Source organism: Perognathus longimembris, chromosome 15 (genome assembly GCF_023159225.1).
Source record: "Perognathus longimembris pacificus isolate PPM17 chromosome 15, ASM2315922v1, whole genome shotgun sequence".
NCBI lineage: Eukaryota > Metazoa > Chordata > Mammalia > Rodentia > Heteromyidae > Perognathus > Perognathus longimembris.
In genome coordinates this window covers 56,447,194-56,466,701 of record NC_063175.1, presented here as the reverse complement: position 1 = coordinate 56,466,701, position 19,508 = coordinate 56,447,194, and the positions used below count along the sequence as shown (strand labels likewise).

Sequence of the window (19,508 nt, the reverse complement as noted above, 5' to 3'; positions counted from 1 at the left end):
AAGAAAGAGCATTCTACAAACATATATGGAATTTTCACCACATGAAAGAAAATACTATGTAGTGTTATAAATCCATTATCTATTGGAATAATATTCTATCAAGAGCTGCCTGACATCTACTCCAGGGAGCTCCATCACAAAGCTGTGTGTGATATAAACAGACATACAGCTGTATACAGGAGCAGGAATCAGACATCAAAGTAGAATATACAGACCAGTCAAACTGTTTTACTGAATTAAATGTACTTTTTCTTTTGCTGAGATAGTAGGGACAAACAGTTAAACATGTCAAGAGGAGGCAGGATGAAGCAGGACAACTCTAGGCAGACCAAAATGCACGGCTTTCCACTGCATTGTAACTTAAAAGCAGCAACTGATCAATCCAGCCCAGATCACAGAGAGAAGGGGAAGGCAGGTTTTATTCAGTGTAGAAGGGAATAGTTAGAACATTGCATCCTTTTACTTAACTTCTCAAAACTCAAGTCACATTGGAGGTAAGGTAGTCTAGAGGCAGAAAGAGCTCATGATGGTTTAAGTTACATGGTCTGGAACTAGAACAAAGTCAGTGAAGATACAAAATAGTTTAATGATTACCTTAAAGTGATCTAAGAGGGAGTAAAAAGAAAGGAACACACAGTTTATGCTAATATAAATTTGTAAAATAGTAATTATTTTACAGCATTATTAGATCAAGTATATTATCAATAGAGATGGAGGCAAGGAGGCCCTTCTTTAAAAAAACCATTCAAATCAAACAGCTTACAAACTCCTTTTTTCCTAGGCAAATTTCTTTCAGTCACTCAACAAACACCTACTGAAAGCTTAGCATGTACCAGGAAGCACCTATGATTTTCTCAGTGACAAAGCCAAGACTCAGAGTAAGGTATAATCTTTTTTTTCTTTATGAAAAAAAATAGATCCTCGCCTAGCAAACATGAAGCCCTGGGTTCAATTCCTCAGCACCACATAAACGGAAAAGGCTAGAAGTGGCGCTGTGGCCCAAGTGGTACAGTGCTAGCCTTGAGCAAAAAGATGCCAGGGGCAGTGCTCAGGCCATGAGTTCAAGTGCCAGGAATGGCAAATATATATGTGTACATATATACATATATATGTATATATATACGTATATATACGTATATATATACATATATATATATATCCTGGCACTTGTGATGGAGTGGAAAAATAAAATAAGTCTCAGATTTCTTCCCATGCAAGATTTCAAAATTAAGAAGATCTAACAGGTATGTAGACTACAACAATGGCATGTCTTATTACACCCAAGCCTCTTTCATGATGAGGCTTCCTCTACAAAGTTATCAGCTAGCACTCAGCATCATGCCCCCTCACTGCATCACAATGATTCCCAAATACACCACGGGAAGTCATATCCAAATCCACAAGTAGCTGCTTGACCAAAAATAATAGTTCTTCTTGCTACTATTATTTACAGGTATTATCATCTTCATTCTTACCTATAAAGTATTCATTAGTTCACTCAGAAATTGTCATTAAAAAAAAGTCTGCTCTAACCAATAATTCTCTGGCAAGGCTTGAAAGAAAGGGCTCAAGAAAGAAACCCAAACACACACTTTTTGAGGACAAGAAAACAAATCAACAGCAGCATTCTGATGACACCTGGTGGCCGCTCCTCACACGAAGTTTCAGTGTTTTAGAAAAGGCCTTCCATGAAGTAGCAAAGAAAAGTTAACAATCATTGATCCATGCCATATACTAGCGACACTGCACGCAGCACTCATGAAATTTTCCCTCATTTTCATCCGCTTTGTTCCACTTCTCATTCGTTCCAGTTCCTAGGCTTGATTTCTTTCCCCATGCCATTCCCCTATCTAAGGGATGTAGGTAGACACCTGCAGATCTTGCTCTTTGAGAGACCCCACATACACACTCACATCTTCTCACAACCCCAACAAGGTCGTGCCTCTAGTCTCACCCTTCACTATGCCTAGACACAGGCATAATACATAAGAATGCTTGCTTTTTCCCTTTGAGGAGTGCAAAAATAGATGAACACAACTAGGTGTGGTGGCACATAGGGTCTATAATCTCAAATAAGACAGCTTAAGAAATCCTTCAGATCTCAGCCCCCTCCTGAGTAAGTAGGATTACAGCTAAGAGCCACTGGGACCTGTCAAGGGTCTAAAAATTCTTTGCTCACTATTCAGCTGCTGGAGTATGGACTGCACTTAGTGACCTGCCTTGAAGACAGAGAAACTAAGAAAATGAATGTTCCTCTTGGACACTGTCTAAAAAACATATTATGTCCTGTCTAAAAAATACATCTTAATATACTTAAACGTGTATATGTACTGTGTAATTTATATTATATGTGATTTGCATTATAAATATATAAATAATGTATTATCTTAGGTTTATAAAAATCAGATTATTAAGGAGCCTCGTAATAAGAAAGAGAATAAGTTTTAAACATATTTGAATAGCATAAAGGTATTATCTCACTGTTTCCTGAAATTCAAAAAAAAAAAAAAACCTGTTGAGTTTGGATAAAAGCATTGTGTTGTGTGGATTTCTAGGATCTACTGAGAAAAAGGCTAGTCTCTTACTCAGCAGCAGTAACAGGTTCCTCTGTAGCTAGGCACAGAAACTAAGCAGCCTACTTACTCTTCTGGCATATCCAAATCTGACGAGGCATCCAAATACCACATCTAGCCTGACCCGAACCTCACCAGGCCAGAACTGTGAGCGCGTGCACCTCAGGATCACAGTAAAGTACAATTCTCACTCAAGTCATATTCAAATTCTGTGCAAGAGAATAGTGTTTCTGTTCCAGAGGGTACCTGTGCTATAGTGCAAATATCCAAATCAATTTTTCCTGGAAGTTAAAAACTTAAATATTTGCTTGGTTCTTCAATGAGAACTAAAAGTCATGAAAATGCCATTTTGACAAGGATAAAATGTCAGTGACAAAACAGAATAAGCAGACCATCTCCAGTCTCATTATCAAAGATTCCTTTCTTCTAACATTATTCATGAAAATGTATTAACATTCATATAAAACAACAAATCACATGGTAAAAGCAAATTGTAAAACGAGCTCAGGCACCATACCTGGCAATTTCTTTTGTTAAAATCTTACTACGCTATTTCAAATACATTAAATTGATCCAGTAATAAAGTTAATTTTATGACAACTTTATATCACCCATCCTTGAAAAATGTGTCTTTCAGAGTCAGAAAGATTTTACACAAAAAGCTAAAATTCAGTATCTCCTTTCAAAAAGTATTTTCTTAATCAATGCTTTGGTAGCATTTTTTAAGTAAGAAAAATCTTATTGAAACAAGAATAAAAGGTATAAGAAAAAGGAATGACAGTCCTACAAGTAAAAAAAATTGAAAAAAATTCAATGTCATTAAAAGCCGACACTATTGCTTGTGTCTTACGCTATTTGAAAAAGGTTGTTTTATTATCTATGTAACTAATCACAATGAAACCATCTCTTACAACTAAAGACATTATAATGAATTTTCTTTACAGCTACAGAGAAATGGGATTTGCTGTTTTACATCAAATAGAATAGGCTGTATAAATTCTTCTTCCTATTTATTGTAAAATATAATTTCATCTATAAAATCAGTCATGAAATATTAAAACTGAAACAACAGAATTTATATCCTTTACTTAATTTAGTTTAAACGGTCTATTCACTAAAAAAGGGGGTGGGAAGGTTACATGTGATAGAGCTCCTCCTTTCTCAGTAAGTGTTTCCATTAGACACTTTATTTTCAAGAATTTATAATGTATCCATTAAAAAAAGCATTCCCTGATAAAAGTTAGTGTGTGTTCTTTAAATTTTCCTTTCTTCTCTTTCAAAAGGCATGAAAATGAGACATATAACATTAATCCTGTACAAAATCAAAAGAATTGGGAGTTGAAAATTAAAGAAAGAAAATATTATGTTTAGGTTGAAAATCTGAAACAAGAGTGAAAAAGAATATTAATCTCTGAAAAAAAGGCCTGTGCGTTTAACTTCACTATAGCAGAAGAAATCCTAGGACATGAGAATTCATGCAGCCTTTCTGCGCCTCAGCTCCCTATTTGCAGAACAAAAACAACTAAGATTCCAGATTTCAATAAGACCCTCACTGACTTTAAGAAGTTTTTGAACACTCAAAAACAGTATTCTTAGTAGTGTACAAGTAAAAGATGAAGAATCGTATTTTCAAAAATATAAATCTGGGAGAAATTTAGCCAGGAAAAAAAAAGGGGGGGGGGGGGGAGAAGAGCTAAGGACGCATTGCACACTGCTCTTAGAACAGATTCATCGTCAGGTCCATGAGAAGAGATGGAATACAATGGCTAATCAAAGAACTGCAGGGGAAAAAAGACTAAAAGTACTAATTTTGGAAGAAATCTGGAAAACACTGTAATTCCAAACGTCAATAAGCTAACAGACCATATAAAACTATCAAGCCTCAAGACATTTAGAATATAAATTATTAGGTATCAAAGATCTGAGTGTTAAGAAAGTATATTTAGAAAGGAAAAAAAACTTCAGTATTAAATTTTTTTAATGAGTATAGTTCTACTTAAGTCCATTTATATAATAAGGTTAATAGATCCCCCTCCCCCTAACCTCAGCAGTGAAATTATAGGTAATTTTTTTCTACTCTTTCTGGCACTTTTCTATACTTTCCAAAATATATTACTTTGAAGGAGGAGATGACTTAAGTGCTTGGGGAGGGGGGAAACAGGGAAGTTCCTACACATGATGAAGAAATGGAAAATGATGACTACTTACAAGGGAAAAAGGATGAGGCGCCTTTGAGTAGCAATGCATTTTGGACTTGGGCACACAAATGAAATAGGTCAGAGGTGACCTGTGATTCCCAGTTGGAAATATCTGAGGTCTAATTTTGCTCAAATGCAAGGGATACCAAGGAAACTAACTGTGGCTCTCTGGGCCTCACATAAAATATGCAAGAATGGACATTGGAGGTTTGGTGAGGAGGAAAACCAGTAACAGGTTATCATAACCTGGAGAAGCCAGGTCATTCTTTCAAACCATTCTCCACTGAAAGAAACTTGGGCTCCTGGAGAAAAGGATGATTGTAGAATTTTAGAGTTGGGAAAGAGAGATACAAGATGAGCCTAGAGCATCTCATGTCAGTGAGTAGGCAAATGTTTAAAAAACAAAAAGGGCTGGGAATATGGCCTAGTAGTAGAGTGCTTCCTCATATACATGAAGCCCTGGGTTCGATTCCTCAGCACCACATATATAGAAAAGGCCAGAAGTGGGGCTGTGGCTCAAGTGGTAGAGTGCTAGCCTTGTGCAAAAGAAGTTCGCATTTCACTTGTAAATTTCAGGGAGTGACTATGAAACCATGTTGGCTGATGTTTACAGCGTGATGGTTATTTAAGAAAAAGTACAATAACATGGGCTTGGAAAAAGCTAACAAATATTGATTTCACAAGTACTCTTTCTTAGATAACCAACTGTCTAAGAAAACTGATTTTCCCAACCTGTGTGATATGATGCTACCACTTTCTAATAGACTGGGAAGACAGACTTTAGGAATTTGTCATCTGCTAGAATAATGTTGTCTAAAAACAAACCAACAGGATGAATAGTAACTTCAAGGGCTGGGCACACTGGTAACAATGCTGGTAATTTTAGCTATTTAGGAAGTCTCCATCAGGAGGCTAGAGGTCCCATTCCAGCCCAGACAGAAAGTTAGCAAGACTACATGTGAACAAATAAGCCAGGTGTGATGGTATATGCTTGTAATCCCAGCTATACAGGAGGCACAGGTAAGAGGATTTCAGTCTAAGGTCGCCACCAGGTAAAACAAAAATAAATGCAAAACTCTATACAAAAATATAAAAGCAAAGTGCCTGCTTGGCAAACGTAAGTTTTTTGTATACTTTTTTATTATTATCTTTAAGTAGTTGTACAACAAAGCAGGTTATGACTATATCCTGATGGATGTCAACATTCTCACTCATCCCTCCCTACAAACATACCAGCCTTGATGCACCCATCTTGTCTGATCTCAGAATCTAAACAGGGCAGGCCTGGTTAGTACTTGGGTGGGAGGCTCTGAATTTAAATCCAGTAATGCCAAAAGAATGAAGGGAGAGGAAAAGGGAGGGAGGGAGGGAGGGAGGGAGGGAGGGAGGGAGGGAGGGAGGGAGGGAGGGAGGGAGGGAGGGAGGGAAAGAGAGACAGAGAATGTGTGTGTGTGTGTGTGTGTGTGTGCAAGCGCATGCATGCACACCTTTTCTGCACCAGTCCTTCTCTAGGCTCTCATTTCGATCTTGCTCCGTCTCGTTTTTCTTCCCTCCAGGTCTCCAAATGTATTGTCTATATGCATGTTCTTCCTCTCACTGCTGGCACCAAGAAGTCAGACGGCTCCCCCTCACCTCTGTCTCAAGGCAAGCAGTTATAAAGCCCACCCCAGAGAGCCACTGTAAGGTGCAACAAGTGGGCATGTCATGTGCTCAGACCAGCGCCTCACAACATCAGTGCCCAGTATTCACCACCACAGTATTCACCACAGCCAGCCTTCCCAACACAACTGAAAATTCTGTCGCTTCTCTAAGACAAAGACTCCTCCTCCATACCTGTTCCATACTAACTATGTATGTCACTGTGTAGATAGACTGGGGAAATGAAAAAGGAACATGTTTTAAATATCTGTAGATACAAGCAGCAACTTTTAATATGTGAAAGGTATAGGTATAACATATCAAGATCTTGAGTGCAAACCAGAGTTTCAGAAAGCCAATGGAAGCCAGGTGCCGATGGCTCACACCGGTAATCCTAGCTACTCATGAGGCTAAGATCTGAGGATCGAAGCCAGCCTAGGGCAGAAAAGTCTATGAGACTCTTATCTCCAACTAATCACAGAAAAGGCTGGGAAGTAGGCTATGGCTCAAGTGGTAGAGTACAAGCCATGAGTAAAAAGAACTCAGGGACAACACCCAGGCCCAAAATTCAAACTGTGAGACTGGCATGCACACACACACAGAGGAAGGAAGGGGAAGGGGAAGGAGGGAGGGAGTCTCTCCCTATCATATTCCCTCTTTTTACACACCTGGCAATGGCATAAATTGAACACTGTGTTCTTCATTTACCATGTTGGGGGGGGGGGTGGAATTCAGACAGACCAACCGACACTGGGGATCAAACCCCAGATTTCATGCATGCTAAAGGAGTGCTCAACACAGCCCTGCCTTCTTTATTTTTTCCCAGTCCTAGGCTTGAACTCAGGGCCTGGTGCTGCCCCTGAGCTTTTTGCTCAAGGGCCAATGATCAGCCACACAGACTTCCTACTTCTTCTGAGTGGCTTATTAGAGACAAAGAGTCTCAAGGAGGATTTTCCCACCCCAGCTGGCTTTGAATCCCAATCCTCAAATCTCAGCCTCCTGAATACCTTAGAATAACAGGCCATGAGCCACCAACACCCAGGTTCTGCCTAGTTGAATATATCTGCATTCCTAACATAAGATTTTATTTTGCATATCTCTAAACTTCATAGGAAAAAATGCTACATGCTCCTTTTTCCCATTCAAGAATGTTTCCTTATTTGATTCTGAAACAGTCTCGCTGAGTTGCCCAGGCTGTTCTCAAAATTGCTGTGCAACCCATACAGGCTTCAAACATACTCCAGTCTTAGGTAGTACCCCCACTCCATATCATAGGTTACGGGTGTGTACCACTATGCCTGGTCACAAATCTCCTTTTGCAGATATTTAGGCTTTGTTCTTGCACACACATCCAGGCACTCAGGTCCGGAATGTTCCCTAGGGCAGTGTTTCTCAAAAATAAAAAGAACCTAGTCCACACTCACACCGCTGTCATCCAGAAGGTCTAGAGCCCAAAACTCTGCATTCTGAACAAGTTCCCTCAATGCTAGTAGTCTTTCTAGATGCTAGCAAGCAATATCATAATATTTCTCTATGACAAAGACTAAGAATTCAGATGTAGGGGCTGGGGATATAGCCTAGTGGCAAGAGTGCCTGCCTCGGATACACGAGGCCCCTAGGTTCGATTCCCCAGCACCACATATACAGAAAACGGCCAGAAGCGGCGCTGTGGCTCAAGTGGCAGAGTGCTAGCCTTGAGCGGGAAGAAGCCAGGGACTGTGCTCGGGCCCTGAGTCCAAGGACCAGGACTGGCCAAAAAAAAAAAAAAGAATTCAGATGTAGTGGCTGTAATCTCAGTATTCATGTGGCTGAAAAAATGAATCAAGGCCAGTCTGCACTAGATTTCAAGACCATGTCTCCAAAAACAGGATAGAAACCAATCAAAATTAATGAACTGGGGAGTACACATGCCTCATCTTTACTAGGTACTTCCCAAGTTATTGTAACATTTAACACTGCCCTTCTAGTGAACCAGATGGCAGGAACTCATCTCTCCATGAGTCACTGGAACAGAAGTTAAGCAGTATTAAAAACACTGTTAAGGGGCTAGAAACATGGCCTAGTGGCAAGAGTGTTTGCCTCCCATACATGAAGCCCTGGGTTCAATTCCTCAGCACCACATATAAAGAAAAAGGCCAGAAGTGGTGTTGTGGCTCAAGTGGCAGAGTGCTAGCCTTGAGCAAAAAGAAGCCAGGGACAGTGCTCAGGCCCTGAGTTCAAGCCCCAGGACTGGCAAAAACAAACAAAGAAACACTGTTAAGTATCGTTAAAGTACTACTACTGGTAAGCCTTTCTTCTAAACACTCTTTTGTAGGTCTGTTGATAAATATTGTTAAAGCACTGTTACTGATAAGCTTTGGTTAAAAGTACCCTTCGAAAAGTCCCTTTTCCCCCACTGAAATAAATGTGCAGAGATGTTAGGGGCTAGAGAGACTGACAGCTGCTAGACCCTTCTCCAGGGCCCTGGCTACCTTGAACAAATGACTGCCAATCATGTAGCCAAACTGCCCTCATGCACAACTGCACAACTGCACAACTGCACAACTGCAGTTCAGGAAGGCACTTCCTAAGAACAACTTGTATAGGACTTCAGCTCAGCAGACCAACTGCCACAACTGCCACTTCCAAGCAAAGAATGGGAGGTGGGGGGGGGGGGAATGGACAGGGCACAAGGGCCCAACAGCAGACTCAAGACTGGTGCCAAATACAGCCCTTCATTTGGGTAACAAACTATATTATTACTGCTGCAAACATAAGGGGACTATGGTGATGGATGCCTACACCCTTGTCCCCGCCAGGTTATATAAGCCGACTGCACAATTTACTTTATAAAGAGCTGGGAGACACGCCCCTTGGTGCCCCCTCTACCATCAGGATACCAATAAAGACCTTTGCTGAGTAGGTAACATAGGTAGGTAACAAGCCGCACCATTTGGAGAAAAGTGCCTCCTGGCAGAGCCAGACGTGGCGCTGTGGCTCAAGTGACAGAGCAGCAGCCTTAAGCTGAAGAGCACAGGGACCACACCCAGGCCCAGAGTATAAGCCCTGTGACCAACAACAACAAAAAACATAGCCCACCCTCAGGAAGTTTATTTGGTTAAAAAGCACATATATGAGGCTGAGAATGTAGCACAAGTGGTAGAGTGCTAGCCTTAAGTAAAAGAAGCTCAGGGACAGGGCCCAGGCCCTGAGTTCAACCCTCAAGACTGGCCAAAAAAAAAGCACATATACCAGCAAGTGTGCTTTTAGGACACGGAGTGCCCAAGTGAAATCTGACTAGGTTACTAGCTATTGCTTTATTCTGTTCTTTCACTGAAGCAAATAAAAAAATTTTCAGAAAGAATGAAAGAAATAATCTCGCTTTCAAGGAGACTGCAAACATTTATTGAATGAATAAACAAAGGTACTGAATGAAAAAAAATTTTCAGCAAAAAAATCTGAAACATTACATTGCAAATACCTATGATCCCCCACCACACTCAAGAAAGAATCCTTAATATGTCCCTTCAAATCTGGAGCCTCAGCTAGGCACCACTAGCTCATGCTTGAAATCCTAGCTACTTAGGAGGCAGAGATAAGAATCATGGTTTGAAGCTAGCCTGGGCAAAAAAGGCCATGAGACTCTTAGTTGCAGTTAACTACCAAAAAGTAAAGTAAAAATAAATAAACTGGAAGTATAACTGTGACATAGTAGTAAAGCACTAATCTTGTGCAAAAAAAAAAAGCTCAAGGACAGCACCTAGGTTCTGAGTTCAAGCCCCAGGACTGGCACCAAAAACACCTCAAGACTTAGTCTAAACAAATAAAGAATTAAGCATTTGGGAAGTATAGGGAGATTAGCACTCCCAAACAGTACTCATAATTTTGACAGTAATTTCCTTTCCTGGACAGCAATATTCTCTCTCTCTCTCTCTCTCTCTCTCTCTCTCTCACACACACACACACACAAATTTTTCAAAATATCGTAATGTCTTCTTTGAGCCATCTTTACAGACTGCATCTGAAGAAATAACTACACAAAATAAGTTCAAGGAAAATCATCATTTGGAAGTGGCGCTATGGCTCAAAGTAGTAGAGTACTAGCCATAAACAAAAGAGCTCAGGGACAGTGCACAGGCCCCAAATTCAAGCCCCACAACAGACTGAATAGAAAAAGAGTATTAATCATAGGATTTATAAGAAGCAACCTGCTATCCAATAATGTGGACAAGTTAACAATAAACTGTCTGCGGCACAAACATGTAGAACTCTGGAGATATTGATAATGTAGGTCTATATTCATGTGTGAGGGTGTTCACTGTACACTCATATTTTTAGATATACTTGTAATTTACAAAAGCAGTTAGCTAAATGCTGAATATTCATTTAGTCATTGAGTACTGACTGTCTCATGTGTGGCCAGTCACCAAGCAAGTCACTGGTTAACAAAAAGAGATCTGTTCCCTGCTTCAGAAACAAAATAACAGTTCATCCAACTTACTCTGTTTGGGATACTAAAGGCATATATGCATTTTGCTGGGTATAGGTTGTTCAGTCATCCTAGCTACTTGGAAGGCAGAAGATGAGGATTGTAGTTCACTCCTCCAGGTCTCAGCCTCCTGGGTAGTTAGCATTACATGCACAACACACCAGCATTCACGGTAGGTTTGTCTTATTAGAGAACGCTAACCTTAACAAAATTGACTGGTAATTCAGTTCTTGTTGTTCCTAAGTGGTGTGTTTCTCAAGTAGTGAAACAGCCAGTAGTTAATAAAAACCCAGGAATAATAACCTAAACTGTAGTCCCAATTGGTTCCTGGGCATTGTAGACAGTGGTTGAGACTGTTTAGAAATACAAGGTGGCCCACATCTGTAATCCTAGGTACTTAGGAGGCTGATATCTGAGGATTGTGGTTTGGAGCCAGCCCAGGCAGAAAAGTCCCCGGGAAACTCTTATCTCCAATTAACCACTCAAAAACCAGAAGTAGAGCTGTGGCTCAAGTGGTAGAGTGCTGAAAAGCTCGGGGACAGCACCCAGACCCTGAGTTCAAGCCCCACATCCAACCGAAAAGAAAGAAAAGAAAAAGAAGGGGCTGGGAATGTGGCTTAGTGGTAGAGTGCCCTGAGTTCAAGTCTCCATTCCACATACAGAGAAAAGGCCAGAAGTGGTGCTGTAGCTCAAGTGGTAGAGTGCTAGCCTTGAGCAAAAGAAACTCAGGGACAGTGCTCAGGCCCTGAGTTGAAACCCCAGGACTGGCAAATAATAATAATAGAAAAAGAAATACAAGGTGACCTTCAACTCAGGAACCACTGCTTGCTTGGATGCTTTGTGCCAGCCAGTCTTAGCAGTCTGGTAAAATGATGAACTAGATGGACACTGGGAATGTAGATAGTAGGATTGGTTCAGTATTCGGTGAAGACAGTATCACAGTCCATTCACAGTTCTTGATTATCAAAGAAATGGATTTGGGCTGAGCTACACAGAAAGGGAACTCACTGCAAGACTATATTTTTCCAAATTGAAGGGAAGGTTGAAGAAGGGGGTTTAAAAAACAGGAGCCAAAGGAGGCTGGGTGGTTGAGGCTACCTACATCCACTAGATCCTATAAATACTCCAGTTAGGGCTTTGCTGTTAGAGCAACACTGTCACTGGAAAAACTGTCACCTTTGTTCCTAGACTGCTGACTATTGTCACTGGAAAATCTCTTACTGCCCTTGTATCTTTGTGACATTTCCCCTGGAGCTTTGAAGGTGCTGGGTGGGTGCAGGAGATTGCACAAACCACTCTAGTTTCCAGGAAGCAGAGAAAGAGTGGCTGGCTGTTCTTTACCTCTCACAGAAATCCATGCAAGGAAGGCTTCCTTCAAAATAAGGAAGCCCTAAAAGTAAGAAAAAGTTCAGCACCACCACTTAACCTGGACATGGGGATAGTAGGGAGCAATGCCATGACACGATGATGCCCAAAGAATGAACCAGAACTAGTTGGGCAAAAAGATAAGAGAGGGCAGATAGTAGAGCTTCAGGGAGGAGCTTGTCAAGGGTCAGGAGGTAACATGGGACACTTCCAGAGTTAAAGCTGTTTAGGGCAGAGGTGTGAAAGACAGGACTGGAGGAGACTCAGAAAAACACAGCCAGCATGGTGGCACAGACTATTTTCTTCAACAAACCATGAGTGGCACTGCGACACTGTCTCCACAGGAGAGGGCACCAACACCCGATTTTGCAGCCAGGCCCCACTTACTCTCGGTATTTCCCACCAGCCAGCTCACCATCTTACCATACTGCAAAGACAGGCACAAAGCAACCAAGCAAGCAATGGTGGGAAGGAAGACTCGGTGGAAGGCCACCTTGCATTTCTAAATACTCAGTCTCAATAATTGCCTACAATGCTCAGGGACTTATTCTTCCTGGATTTATTAATTAGGATCCTCCTCACTACTTGAGAAACCATTAAAGACAGCAAGAACCAAATTACCAGTCGATTTTGTGAAGGTTCTTACATAGTGAGACAAACCTAGATTGAGTGCCAGTGGTCCATGCTATCCAGGAGGCTGATCTGGAGGACTGACATTAGAAGGGGAGGGGAGGGGAGGGGAGGGGAGGGGAGCCTGGGAGACTTCACCTAGAATTAACTAGCAAAAAGCGAGGCTCACGTGGTAGAGCACCAGCCATGGGCAAAAACTAAGTGAGCATGAAGCCCTGAGTTAAGGCCCCCCTTACTGGTACATACACACACAAAAAAAATTTAATGTTGGGGACATGACCCTTGGACCAGGTGAATACCCACGAATCTTTGCCATGTAACATTTCCTGCAAAACCTCACCGTTGGCAGGCATCATTTCCCCGATGCTCCCATCTGTCTAACACGTATGGAACGTTTCCTGATGCTTCAACCATATCTCGAAATTGTCTGTAGGTTAATCTCGAGGTCATATTACTCTCAAAACTATAAATAGGTTACTAGTCCGGTACTTTGAATGGCGTCTGTCAAAAAGCAGACCAATGCGCTTTAAGTGGAACTACTTCGCATTGCTTCACAAGGTGCCAGTACAACTCTGACTTGTCTCGCTACTTTGTTTATAAACGTGAAAATATCCCAAACAATTTTAAAAGAGCACCAGTAGCAACCACGTTTGTCGGCAATGGTCACATCTGGTATATGTGTCATGCAAGGCAGGTACTGTAGAGCTTTCTCTTGTGCCAGAGTTGGTAATATTGTAACAAACACTTGACATCCGAGTGTCAGGACTGCTATTGGCTGTTCATTAAGCAGAGTTTCAGTTCATAAAAAAGGAAGTTGTTACTACCACCTGAGGTTGCCGTGTCTCAGGAAGCATATGTGACAAATACCACGTGAGCTCTCCGAATCATGTCTAATCAATCTGTCGATGGCCTGACCCACGGTTCCAAACGCGGAACAGGTGCATGCTGTGATTCCTTCGGGCACCGACCAACTTGCCATTCAAGTCACCCTCAGATCGGATCGCCCGTGAAATAAGAAGCCCTGCAGTCCGCAGAGGCCAACCCTGCGAGGTGGCCTGTTCTGGAGCCCAATGAAAGACACGGGCCGCTCAAACCCCAGCGCAACCGACAGGGGTCAGCAGCTCGGGGCACCCGTAGCGCCGGCGGGCTCGACTCCACGGGGCCACCGGGGGCTGCGGGGCGCCCAGGCCGCGCTGCGGGCGGGCGGGCGGGTGAGTGTCGGGGAGCGGGGGCCGGCTACGGTCGGGAGGGGCCGGGGCCCTCGGCGCCCAGACGCTGGGCTCCGGGCCGCCTAACGGAAGGGGGCGCGAGTGGCCGCGGCGCCGGCCGTGCCCGGGCGACCCCGTCCTGCGTGGACGGCGGCGCAGGGGCGCCCCGGCCCGGGGGCTGCGGGCCCGAGGCCGGCCGGCCGGCCCCTCGCTCGGACGAAGCCGGGGAGCAGCCGCGCTCGGCGTCGGCGCGGGGGGCGCCTGGGGGTCGGGCCCGCGGTGACAGGAGGGTGCGGCGGGGACGCCGAGGCCCGCGGGGCCCGCCGCGGCCCGGGGCCCCGAGCGAGGCGGCCCGAGGCGGGCGGGACGCGGCGGGGGACGCCGGCCGCGAGTGCGGGCGGGGTCGCGAGTCCCGGCGTGAGTCCCGGCGGGCGCAGGGCGGCGGCGGCGGCGGCGGCGGCGGCGGGCGGGAACGGCGAGCCGGGAGGGGCGGAGGCGGGAGGGGGGGAGCGGCGGGCCCCGGCCGCGCTCGGGGCGCCCGGCCGCCGGGCCGCGGGCCCTCAGGCCCCCGCCCCCGGGCCCGGCGCTGACGCCGGACGGTCCCCGCCTCCCGGCCCCCCGCCCCGCCCGAGGACAGCTCACCTGCTCGCCGACGGGCTCGCTCCCTGGGCCCCTCCGACTGACTCCTCCGGCTCACCGTCTTCCCTGTGGGAGGAGGGGGCGGGACTTCCTGTCCCTCCGCGCATCGACTTCCGGCGTCCCCAGGGCTACCCCGGCGGCCGACGCCCCGGGCCGCCACGCCCCGGACGCGAGGTCTCGTCCCGTCCACCGTGAGACTCCGGCCGGGCGTCCTCCTCCGGCCCCGAGTGGTCGGCGGCCCCGCGCGTCGGCCCGGGGTTAACCCAGCGGCCCTTGCCGGAAGTCCCCGAGGCGCAGCCGGAAGTCCCGCCCTCCCCCGCGAGGAGGCGGACGGGAAGTCGGAGGAGCCCCTCGCCGGGCGACGCCTGCCGGCCCTTCCGGCCCAGCGCCGGCTGGGAGCTGGGGGGCGCGGCGAGTCCCGGGGGCCGCGCCGGCCTCTCGGCCCCGCCCTGACATCGCTCCCCCCGCCGGACGCCCAGAGGAAGGAGAGGGAGAAGGGACTGGAGGCCCCGTCGAGGGGCCCCGAGGGGGCGTCCGCCAGCTCCCCGGGTGGACTGGGCTCGCTCCCGGTGGACGAAGGTTGGAGGGACGGTGCGGGAAAGGGTGGGGGGGGGGGAGGAAAGGCCCGGCCGTTGTCGGCCCGACGGCCTCCCGCAGGCCCTGCCCCCCCAGCCCCCTCCCGGGGTCCGACCCGTCACTGCGACCGGGACCCCCGGTGGTGTGCAAGCGCGGGGGGCCGTGACTTGTCATCCACAGGAGCTCACTCGTCCGTCCACGTGGGGGACCGTCTAGGAGAGTCCCTGCATGACCGTGGCGCCGCTTCTGTTCAATGACATTCAGTGGCACAGCTCTCGAAAGCCGGGCACCGACGGTTCACCCCGTAGCCCTAGCTCACGAGGAGGCGGCGATGGAATGATGACGGGCCCAAGCCAACCCAGGCAGGAAAATAGGAAGCTTGTCTCCCGTTAACCACCACAAAGCTGGAAGGAGAGCTGTAGCTCAAGTGGTGGAGCACCAGCCTTAATAAGGAGTAAGTCAGGGACAGTGCCCAGGCCCAGTGTTCAAGCCCCAGGACCCAAGAAAAACTATGTGCTCGGGATGGGTAGCCAGCCTCTTCTCAGTGCTAAATTTATCCCATTCACCAGTATTTATTGAGTACTTCTCTTGTCAAAGGTAAGTAAAACTAGTCTGTCTTAAAAGAATTAATGTAAAGGTAAGTACTAACGCCGAAAATAGTGGCCAGAGACGGTGGCTCACACCTGTAATCCTAGCTGCTCAGGAGGCTGAGATTTGAGGGTTGCAGAAAACAGTTTTGACATATACAACCTACTCGGGATTTTCTGTTTCTTGGGTTTGAGTGGGGGTTTGTTGTTGTTAACCAGTCCTAGGGCTTGAACTCAGGGCCTGAGCACTGTCCCTGAGCTGCTTTTGCTCAAGGCTAGCATTCTCCCACCTGAGCCACAGTGCCACTTCCAAATTTTCCTGTTTGTGGTGGTGCTGAGGAATCGAACCCAGGGCTTCATGCTTGCAGTGCAAGCACTCCACCAGTAAAACACATTCCCAGACCCTCGGTGAGACTCTTCAATATACTACTCAGAAGAGCTGGAAGCGGTGCTGCTGTGGCTCAAGTGATGAGCCCTCGGCTGGAGCAAAAGAAGCTCACAGACAGCACCCAGGCACAGAGTTCAAGGCCCAGGACTGGCAAAAAGAAACAGTGCAAGAGAGGGATGGAGCAGTAGACAACCTGCCTATGGAGCATGAGGCCTTGAATTCAAACCCCATTACTTGTGAAATGTTTACCTCCTGTTTTAAATAGGCAAATAGTCATCAAAAGCCAAAATATTAAAAAATAAATGCCACATATTAAGCCTTTATACTAAATTCCAGGCTGAGAGTTGTACTCATACCACTTTCCTGCTAACAACTCTGCAGTGAATATATCGTTCCTACTTTACAGCTAAGAAAACCAACGCTTAGAGAGATGACATCTTCCCCCAGACTACTCAGGTGGTGGGATCTAGACTTTGAGTTTGAACTGAAAGTACATTGAACAGGCACATTTGCAAGAAAGTTTCAAAATCCTGATCCTAGATCATTCGTGAAGCAAGCAAATCCGTGATGTTCGCTTTGATTCTGAGTGCCATTGGGCAGATGTGCCTTTGGGTAGCGTTTCCTTCCTGTCACCAAGGAAACATCTCAAAGGAGGATCCCTGCACAGGAGATGAGCCTCCCGACCAAGATCTCAGAACCTTAAAGTATGAGATTGACATGTGTTTCACTGATTAGAAAAAAGATGCAAGATTAGGCTTAATTTTCTTAAAAACTAATCTTCAAACCAGGTGCTGGTGGCTCATGCCTGTAATCCTTGCTACCCAGGAGGCTTAGGTCTGAGGATCACAGTTCAAAAGCCAACGTGGGCAAGAAAGCCCCTGAGATTCTTTCTCTCCACTAAACTTCCAGAAAACAAAAAGCCAGAAGTGGAGCTGTAGGTCAAGTGGTAGAGGGCTAGCCTTGAGAAGAAAAAAAGGGGGAGGGACAGAGCACCCAGGCCCTGAGTTCAAGCCCTAGGATTGGTAGTAATAATAATAACAATAATAATAATTACACTAAAGATTAATGACTAAATATTCCTACTTCAAAAGAGATTAACGGAATGGATTTTAAGGATTATCCAAGTCAGTGTGCCAGTGGCTCACCCGAGGCTGAGATCTGAGGATCCCAGTTTAAAGCCACCTGAGGCCAAAAAGTTCCAGTGGGAGTCTTCTCTCTGCTTAACCACTAGAAATCCAGAAGTGGAGTGTGACTCAAAGCGGTAGAGCAAAAGAGCTCAGGGACATTACCAAGGCTCTGAGTTCAAGCTCCACAGCCAACAAAAGTAAATGAAGTTACTGATCTGATGTTGATAAGAGATGTTGTCAAACGGGAAGGCGCGTTTGCGTGTTTCCAAGTCTTCACCCACCTCTCGTGAGCAATCAGAAGTCATTAACATGTTAACATCCGCTTCCATTTATGTTTCCTTAAGTCCTCTGTTAACTTTATCTGCTTTAAACAACTTCTCTCTTTTTGGTTTTCAGCAGTTTCTGGTGTGATTATGAAACCTTAGTTTTACACCCCAGGCCCAAACTCCTGGGCTTCCACATCTCAGCTCTGCCCACTCTCCCCTCTGTGCCAAGAAAGACGAAGTAAAGAGCAGAGAAAGGCAATTCACCGTGTGGCATGGGGAGCCAGGAGTTATCTACACACAGCTCCTTACTTATCTCAGTTCTTGTTCTCCAAGGTTCCAGAAAAGGTGCTATTGCTGTCATGGCGTGAGGTGATGAGTGTAGCTCCTGTGCGATGATTATTCCTGCTCTAGTGTGGTCAGCTTCAGCATCAGAGGTGCCAGGCTCTAGTGTTCCTTAAGGATGGTTTCGGTCCCTCCTTACAAAGGGGTGCTCTCCCAGCCCTTCCTTCCAAGTGACTGCGAGGCGAAGAGCTGAGAACAGACGGCCTCGATACAAAATGGAGCCTGCTGTGACGCGCTTTCTCCTGCTTTTTGTTGGTTCATAGGCCCAAGTAAGTGGCAGGTACTTTCCAACAAAAGCCGTCTTCAAGCGCCTGTTACAAGTCAGCATGATATTCTCCATAGCTTGTGAATAGTTGTATGGCTTTCTGAGTTTTTAAAATATGTTTTTCACTAAGTTGGGAAATTTTAGGGTCATTATTTCTCCAAATATTTTTCTTCTCAGTGTATCACAGTCTCCAATGGAAGGTGACTTAAATTATATGAAGGTCACTGGCACTCTTGTCTTGCCCTCCCCTACCCCAGTTCTTTCCTCTCTGACCATCAGATTTGGCAAGTTCTATTAATCTGCCATTCGTGTTGCCTGATTCTTTCTTCAGTCACCTCCCACCTGTCAAAATCATCCAGTGATTTCTGTAGGTCTGCTGTTACAGGGTGTAAATTCTCACATTTTAATTCAGGTTTTTCGTGTAATTCCTGTTCCCCTTGTAAGAAGAATTTCTATCTGCATTTTTTACAGGCATATTTTCTGCTATATCTTTAAAGTAGCTGTAATAGCCACTTAGATGCCAATATCTGAATCTGCTGATTCCAGTATCTAAATCATTTTTGCATTAATTGGGTTTTCTCGTGTTTCTTTTTATTCTGATTCGTGTTTTTCTAGTAATTTTGGACTATATCCTAGACAGTTGAAAAATACTGAGTAGAAACCCAGAATTCTAGTATGCTTCACTGAGGAGCAGTTGAGTGTTGATCACTTGTTTTAAAGAGCAGCTATTTTGCCAGTGTTTGTACTCCTTGAGTGGTGACTTGTTATGGTGAGCAACTAAATCTCACTTCCTGGAAGACTTGTACCTGCCCCCAGTGGTTCAGGCAGTGTTCAGTGTTGATACCTCCTCCCCTTGGCTCTCTTCTTTCCAGAAGCCCCTGTCCCTACTTCTACCTGCTAAAGTATGACACAACTCTGCCTTCTGGTTTTGCAAGTGCGGTTGTAAATAGACTTTTAAAAGCCTCCCTTGTTTCATTATACTTATTTAAAACTTGAAGCATTGGTCAATTTTGGTGACTAGTCATTTTTGATGACTAATATGCTTTAATAGTGTCATTTTAAGCCCTAATTTCCTTTAAATTAACATTTTTGTCATTACATTCACTTACAATAACAGAGAGAACGTTCTATGAACATTTAAACACCCACACTAGAATTTTAAATCTTAGCTCTTTCAGAATGCTATTTTGGCAAATATCAATGTGGGAGGTAAGATGACTTAAAATTTCATATTTTCT

General features: G+C 45.1%; 1 protein-coding gene across 1 annotated transcript in view; it reads right to left on the bottom strand.

Annotated features, from left to right (window-relative positions):
- The window catches only part of Znf407 (zinc finger protein 407), a 368,981-nt gene extending 353,879 nt beyond the window's left edge, over nucleotides 1–15,102 (bottom strand). Inside the window, 1 exon segment of the mRNA XM_048363049.1 lies at nucleotides 14,723–15,102. The gene's annotated coding sequence lies outside the window, so the exon portion shown is untranslated.
- Nucleotides 15,103–19,508: the final 4,406 nt, after the last annotated feature.